This window comes from Pyxicephalus adspersus, chromosome 2 (genome assembly GCF_032062135.1).
Source record: "Pyxicephalus adspersus chromosome 2, UCB_Pads_2.0, whole genome shotgun sequence".
Classification (NCBI taxonomy): Eukaryota; Metazoa; Chordata; class Amphibia; order Anura; family Pyxicephalidae; genus Pyxicephalus; species Pyxicephalus adspersus.
Window position 1 is genome coordinate 148,939,296 of NC_092859.1, and position 8,884 is coordinate 148,948,179.

Consider the following 8,884-nt stretch of genomic DNA (forward strand, 5'->3'; position numbering starts at 1 on the left):
TCTTACAACTGTTTATGCAGTCAAAGGCTGCTGGTGCTATTCCTTATTGCAGGCTGAACACTAGAGGGCAGCAAGGTGGTCGCAATGTCAGCTTCCTGTCTATAGGAACACTACATGTCCAATGATTCCCTGCATTGTGTGTCATGGATGTGAGTGTTTAAATTTGTAGTCTCCGCTTACTACAGCACAATGGGGTGGCTACAAATGAAGACATTCTGTACAGAGCATGAATTGTAGCCACAGGCAGTAAAGATTTGCAGTTCTCCACAGAGTTCCTTAATAAAGTCATTTTGTCACAACAAAATGAATGTATTGTAAAATATTTGTTTTTGTTTTGTTTTTTTTTTTACTTTACACAATTTTTCTTTACAATTCCTATTTCAAAAATATAAAACTTAGGTATTGTAATGAAACCATGATAAGACATCCCTCATCCAGGTAGTTCTTATCCTCAGAGACGCCACACATCCGCCTCATTCTATTGCCGCTGTATACCCCATTTACGCCTTTATGCTGTCTCCGTTCTGAGCAATTGCCCAAGTATTTCCGGGGAGTGTTGCACAGCTCAGATCAGTGGCAGCAATAATGATCTCCCCCTCATTGTTGTTAATGGTGTGAATAATAAGCTGTCCATCACTGGTGTTAGTGTTAGCAATAAATTACCCCCTTTATTGCAGTCAATGGCAGCAAAAATTTCCCAATCATGGGCCACAACAGAAGGACCCACAGGCCACCAGTTGGAATGTTGGTGGAAACCCAGGGAAACCTGCGCAAACACAGGGGGAAGCTGCAAACTCCATGCAGATAATGTCCTGGCCGAGGGTGCTATCGGTTGCAAAAAAAGTGCCAAACGCCCAATGGAAATGTTTTAAAACCCTTGTTATAAAAGCTTAAAGCTCTCCAAGGCTGGAGAGAATACACTTTTATTGGTGAAGCTGGGTAATCCAGCAAACCTGGAATGGATCTCCTAAAATACATTTGCTATTTGTTAGCAAATGTTTTCAGTCCTGGACCAGATTCATTCCAGGTTTGCTGGATCACTCAGCTTCACTAATGAATGTGTATCCTGGAGAGCTTTAATAAATCAGACCGATTGGGTAAAACTGGTTTAAAATAGAATTAAGTCCTAACATAAAAAAAACTGCAGCTAAGCCGATCCTTTATTGTAGAAGGGATGGGTGATACACACAGCATGCACGTCGTACATTTTTAAATTGACTTGCACATGGCAGTCAGTGTTCATATTGGCTGGTGAATGTTCAGGGCGCTATCTCCTATGCCAATAGAGCATTGCCCACCTTAAACATCAGCAATCGCCTTCTAGGAGCATTCTTGACTAAAACTTACTAATAAACAGTTGTTAAAAAATAAGGCCCGCACAAACATGCGCAAGGTCAGTGTAAATGGCGAATGTGTATCATTTGTTGCAAACCAATCATGGAAGAGAAAGAAGGAATAAAAATCTTGGTGTGACATATTGTTGCTTCTGGTATATTTTATTGCAGTGAACTTTATCATGTTGTTATTGTTACCTTTTGTATTTTATTATGTTTGTATGTTGTAGTACGGTAAATATAACATTAGGTTTTGGCAGGCCATGCTGGACCATAATGAGCCCAGGAGGCCGGGCAGACATTAGTATGTCAACAATGAGAGATTGTGACTAAGCTGAGCTGTGGACTAACCAGTCAGAGCTGAGCCATTAGTCAAATATCTCTCACCTAGACCGTCCTCCCTCCTCTCCTCCCCTAGGCCTTGCAGGCCATGCTTGGTTTCCATGGTGACCACTCAGTTGTTGTCATTAGGAGGCATTCAGGCTGGGTAAGTTTTTGCCTGAGATGGCATTGAAAAAGAAATATAATGCCAAAAAGTCCTATTTATCTGTGTGGTGTGTGCTGATCTGATCTGCAGGAATCCAGCAAAGCAACCCGCCTCGCCGGGCGCACAACCAGGGCGGTTACTGAACAGTTAGGTCACAATACAGGGGCTGCCACCTACCTACAGCTTTTTCCCATCCAGCTTAAAAAAATTCAAGGTTGAGCACTGTAATAGGTCCCATACAGACATCAGATTTCTATGATGGCTTCCAGTGATAGATGAATGGACAAGAGCTGTACACATAGCACAATTCTGTTTTGTAAAAAGGGAGGGATGAGTGATTGGCACCCTGCTTTATTCTGCTCCATAGATATGCACATTGGTTGATCTTAATAAGTCATTCATTAATCATCCGAGGCAGATTGATGAACACAATCGGTGCACACACATCAGTCATTATTAATGATAAACAGTATTTATATAGTGCCAACATTTTACGCAGCGCTGTGCATTACATAGGGGGTGAAAATGAGAGGAAGTGACAGAGGAGGAGGAGAGGACCCTAGCCAGAAGAGCTTACAATCTAAGAGTTATCTGATGTGTGTGCAAAGTTTAAGACTCAGCTCACATTGTGTATGTGTGCTGTACAGTGCACTGCAGTGTGTTGCATTATTTAAATGGGCTGCTTGAAGCGCTGTACAGACGTCCGATGGACATCAGAGAATAGATGCTGGAAATGATCTTTCATGATCGTGACAGATGAATGAATGAGCGCTGTACACACACAGTTTGTTTTATGAAAAGGGGAGGACGTGTGAGCGGCACCATGCAGTGCTCTCCTCAAAAGGAACACACAGCAGTCTATCCTGATTGGTTTCTTATCAATCCACTTAGTAGGGGGAAATTTCCCAGAGACTTGTTTGTCTTGGGTAAAAATCTGGTGTGTGTACAACAGACAACCATCTGACATGTGTACAAAGCTTAAGGCTTGGGTACACACGTGCAATAATTGTCATTGGAAATAAGACTTGAATGAGCGCTGTACATACAGCACCATTCTGCTCTATGGAGAGGGGAGGGAGGAGAATGACGGAGCGGCTCCCCGCTGAGAATCACTTTCATTGGGATCGTTTGAAATGACAAACGACGAGCCTTGTACACAAGCCAGATTCTCGTCCAATATCAGCCATGATCTGACGTGTGTAAATAGCCTAAGCCTCAGTTCACATTTTTGTAGCTGCATGGATGTGCATTGTACAATGCGCTGCTGTATGTTGAACTATCTGAAGAACAGCAGCTCCCCGGAAGTGCATGAACTTTTTTATTTTTAGAATCATGCTGGAAAACACAGTAATGCATTACCATGTGTTGTAAAGGAAGTCCGCAAGCATGATGCATCGGGGTGCCATTAATTAAAAAAACACTGCTTACCTATACTTCCGCAGAGCCCCCATCCCTCCACTGGCCTTGATTCGGTCCCATGCCGTTGTGTGTTCTTTCTTTAACCCAGGGAAGGAAGCTCCAGACGCCGCCATCTTCTTGCTTCTTCTGCCTACATCACCCAATCTCATACTGTGCAGGCATGAGATTTGGTGACATCTTCCTGTAAATGTGCTGATCTCACTGCGCATGTGTCAGATTTATTTATTTTTTGTACAGAAAACCTTCTTTTGCACATGCTGGAAATTGGGCATTTTCAGAAAGAGCAGCCCGAAGCCTCCTGGGATGCCTGACGTAGGTATCCCAAAGAGGCTCTGCACTGCCATTCAGTCTTTACTGCCGCAACGGTAAAAACGGAGAGGGACTTCCCCATTTGCATTTAGAGCCAACAAAACAATCTAACTTTTGCTTTATATAAAAGGTTTATCCACCATTTTATATAAAGTCAAAATTTTTGTGATAGGTCTGCTATTATACGTGTTACCATGTGCAGTACACAAGTGTAATTTGGGGAGAAAAAAATGGAATGCATGTTAATCAAATTTATTTTATTTTTATCATATTTATTTTGTCAACCTGTCATTTCAGTTCCAATATATATATATATATATATATGCCAAGCTTATATTTTATGTATTATACCCTCCTCCCTATTCAGTTTTATTAGCCAGAAATATTCTTTACTGGTTGTTTACAGAGAAGAACAAACAATCTTCTATAGAGAGGGGAGGATCAGCGGACTGAGAGGCGTGAAACATTATTATTGGTTATGCAATCCGTAAAATTGAATCCCTAAACAATATCAGGCACTAGCAGTCCTGGCACAAGATTTTTACCTGTTCCAATTACAATCATCATCAGGCAATGAAAATCTAGCACCTGTGCAGAGCTTTAAAGTTATATGTGTATTTGTGTCACATTTTCTGTACAGTTCTTAATGAACCTGATCAAAGGTATTCATTGAATATACTGCATGCACATTAGAGGTCGCAGAGAATATGGCACAGGTTTGTAGATATACCATAACAAAACATATATTTAGGGCTCATTCACACTTGTGCATTGTTGTAACTTGGAATAAAGGGCTCTATGTACAGTACAGAATAGGTGCAGCACAATGCACATACTGTGTGTTTTGTATTGCTGGAGGGTCATGTGTGCTTTTTTAATTTTTTGCAGACTTGACAGCCTATTCATAATAATAATGCTTTATGCTCATATAAATTAAAGTCATTTGTTGCTTTATTTTTATGTATAGTACAACTAATATTGTGCACAGGACTGGCTGTGAAGGAGAACAGTCAAGCTAATGTATGACTAATGGCCTTTTACATTGAAAAAATAAACTTTTCATATACACAGTATTAGTGTCCTGTTGCAGGAAGTTGGGAATATTGTCATGGCAGATCAATGAGACTGTCAATATGAGATGCGCATATCCAGAACATATTAAGGATCTGAATATCTGTGTCATGCAGAACTAAATAGATGCATTTTTATTAAACTTCTTCTCAGTCTGTGCACAGAGCATTGCATTGTAGTTGCTTTATGTATGATTTGGTCATACTTGTGGGGGTCACTGGAAACCTGTGTAGAAGGTGTATGGAGTACGGTGATATTGCTGAGCTTTTTTGATCAGGGCATTTTCTAGGCTCAAAAGAAGACTGAAAAGAACCTCAACCCCCAAACATAGTACTGCAAATTTTGTGGGGTACAAATATACAACAAAGGGTGAGTGTAATTATACTGTGCCAACAGAAGGAATGATTTAAAATGGTATACATATACAAAACCTTAGCGTGCTTGTTGTCTGCACAGCACTCATATGCCACAGTCCAGGTAGGACAAGGGGGGCCAATTTGGGACAAAAGGGACCAATCAGAATAAAGGGATACTGCTGAGGCACAGATTGTTACCCATGACAGAGGAGAACTGTTAGGGCAGAGGGAGTGCAGTCAAAGCAGAGATGGATGGTCAGGGCAGAAGGGAACTACCAAGGCAGAAGGGGGACAGTCAGGGCAGATGGGGACGCCAAGGCACAGGGGGGACAGTCAGGGCAGATGGGGACGCCAAGGCACAGGGGGGACAGTCAGGGCAGATGGGGACGCCAAGGCACAGGGGGGACAGTCAGGGCAGATGGGGACGCCAAGGCACAGGGGGGACAGTCAGGGCAGATGGGGACGCCAAGGCACAGGGGGGACAGTCAGGGCAAAGACGTTTGGTCAGGGCAGGGGGGGCAGCCGGGGTAGAAATAGTTTGTCAGGGCAGGGGGGGACAGCCGGGGTAGAAATAGTTTGTCAGGGCAGAGGGGGGACTGCCAAGACAAAGAGGAGAAAGTCGGGGTGGAGATGGCTGGTCAGCACAGAGGAGGGACAGTCAGGGCACAGTTGGTCGGTCAGGGCAGAGGGGGGACTGCCAAAGCTCAGGGGGGACAGTCAGGGCAAAAACGGTTGGTCAGCACAGAGGAGGAACAGCCAATAAAAGAGGTAGTTGGTCAAGGAAGGGAGGGGACAGTTGGGCAGAGATAGTTGGTCAGTACAGAGGAGGGACAGTCAGGGCAGATATTGTTGGTCAGGGCAAAGGGAGATTGCCAAGGCAGAGAGGGGACAGTCAAGGCAGAGGTAGTTGGTCAGTACGGAGGAGGGACAGTCAGGGCAGATATCGTTGGTCCGGGCAGAGGGGGATTGCCAAGGCAGAAAGGAGACAGTCAGGGCAGAGATAGTTGGTCAGCACAGAGGGGGGCAGTCAGGGCATAGTTGGTTGGTCAGGACAAAGGGGAACTCCCAAGGCAGAAGGGGCCAATCAGAACAGAGATAGTTAGCCAGGACAGGGTGTACCTAAGCAGAGGGGTCCAGTTTGGGCAGAGACAGCCAGAACAGTAGGGGACTGCCAAGTCTGAGGGGGCTAGTTGGAGCAAAGATAGTTAGCCAGGACAGATGGGGCACTCAGAAAGTGTCAAGGATGCTGCCTTTCTGGCAGGATCAGTAGGTATTTCCCAGACTTGCAGAAAATGTCCCTATCTTCAAAATGAAAACTAATGCAGCCAGCATATCTAAGGATTGATAAGCTACAATATATTATATTTTGTAGCTTTGGTTATCGTTTAAATTAATATTAGGCCTAGTCAGGTTGGTTGGTAGTAAAAGTCTATGAAAGGTCAGGTTCTTCTGCTCAGCCTTATTCACCTTCTGTCTATTATAATTAAATGTATTAGCTGAATACAACCAATCGATATTAAAAAAAACTGTGTAATGTGACATAACAATTCCACACCATTGTGCTAGTTTTGAAGGCAAGTTGAAGATTTTATTAGGAAAAATGATGAGATAAAAGAATAAAATATAAAATTATTATGTGTCAGCATAATAATGTCCCCTGCTACTCCCAGTAAGAGGAAGCAATTCCATGGAACCTTCTAGGCTTGATATAGATATTACACAAGGCTGAGAAATTAGGTTCCCCGTTCCCATTTGACAACTCTTGATGCCCAAGCAGCAAATTGTTAAGCATTGGTGCTGTCACATGGGAAGTGAGCCAAGTTCCCCAATACCTAAAAAGTCCCAAGTACCCCATGTTGCTGCCCTAGCCATATGGCAGGAAATGTGAAAGTGATTTTAGGAAATGATTTTAGATTACCACAAGGCCACATTTTGCATTTTATCTGATCAGTCAAGAAAACAATGCCAACCATTCTCCCATGGCTTACAAGTGTGGGAAATTATTCAAGTTTTCCAGTAAAAGCATTCACGGAAAGCTCTTGTATGTCCCTGCTGACACTAAATTCCTTTAAGGACATTGACTCATGTCCAGATTTACCTTTTACAAGTGCAATTACACTAAGCTGATACTTGCTATGACTTCTTTCTTCCATGATGATAATATAGACTTTACTGCCATCATCAGTCATGGTATATTAGTACAGGGGTTCTCAGCTAAGGGGTATCTTTATATCTTATGGGAAAAAACATAAGCAAAAAAATAGTTTGAAAAATTTGTGATAGATTAGGGTAGGTTCAGATTACAAAAGGTGATGTTTCCAGCTCCTGGGTGCCATTTGCAACTTACTAGGCACCCAGCAGCTGTATCAGGTGGCTTTTCCAGGTGTTTGCAAATGCTTGAGATTTTTTTTCCACGTTGGGCCTGTTGTAATAAAACTGTCCAAGGTTGGAGAGGATACAATTTCATTAGTGAATCTGGGTGATCCTGCAAACCTGGAATGGAAAACATTTGCTAACAAATAGCAAATTACTTTTAATAAATCCATTCCAGGTTTGCTGGGTCAACCAGCTTTATTGATGAAAGTGTATCCTCTCCAGCCTTGGGGAGCTTTATTAAATCAGGCACATAGACTCAAAGCCGTACTAAAGTTCCTAGATCATAAGCTCTTCGGGGCCGGGTCCTCTCCTCCTCTGGTGTCACTGTCTAAATATGTCTGTCATTTGCAACCCCTATTTATTGTACAGCGCTGCGTAATATGTTGGCGCTATATAAATTCTGTTTATTATTATTAGCAACAACGCTAACCAATTCACAATGAACACTCAGAATTAAATTTCCCTCTCCGTCCAGCCCTTATGACTTCTTTATGTATTAACTGAATAGAATCAACAAGGGAATCAAAGTCCAGAAAACCAATTTATATGTTGAATGACACTACAATAAAGTTGTCAGTAACTGTACCTGGGTGTACAAAAACATTAAAATCTCACCAGTTGTGGTTTGTTTGTGCAGTTTGTATTCATTTTTTTTTTTGTATGTTTTTTTTTCCTATAGAAAATCAAAAGTAAGGTAAGGTAAAACAAAGGTTTTGCCTTCTTTACTGATGATGATTTTGACAGTGTCAAATGAACAATTTGGTCACTATGGGGGATTTGTAATTTTAAAAAAAATATAATCCCTTGTATTAGAGACCTAAATGAAAAAAACTAAACACGATATAGAATACATCATTCAATAAGCAAAGTGCAAAAGAAAAATATCATCCAATGCACTCTGCATATCTATTATACAGATGATGAGTGATCTTGTCTATAATCAAGAGACCGTGATAATGAACACTGAACCAACCAGCCAGGATGCAGCAATTATTTAAATATCCCTCACTCCTTCATGATCCTTTCCAATGACAAAAGTCTGCACGATGCATGAACGCACGCTGTACATACAACGCCATTCTGCTCTATGGAGAGGGGAGATTATCAGACGATTAGACAAGAATCATCTGACGTGTGTACATAGCTTTAGTCTGCATGATCTGCACTTCTGTGGCCCTGTATGCTATACTGGTTTCCATGGTTAGGGCTCAGTTGTTGTCCTTGGGAGGTAGCCAGGCCAGGTAACTGTATTGGGAGGAGAAACTGGTAACTAACTCCTTAAAATCATGTTTGTCCAGGAATGTACCCCCCAGCAACACAACAGCAATACTATGTATACTGTATAGGATAAACGTTTTATTCCCTATTATCCATGGCTCAATGACCCTGACTCACAGGGTCTACCGTTACACAGCAGCGCAATCTATTTATATTACACTTATAATATTCCTTAATCACTTTATTTATTAGAGAATACTACAGATCTGAAATATCAAACAACAGATGATTGAAAATGAATGAAACATTTACAT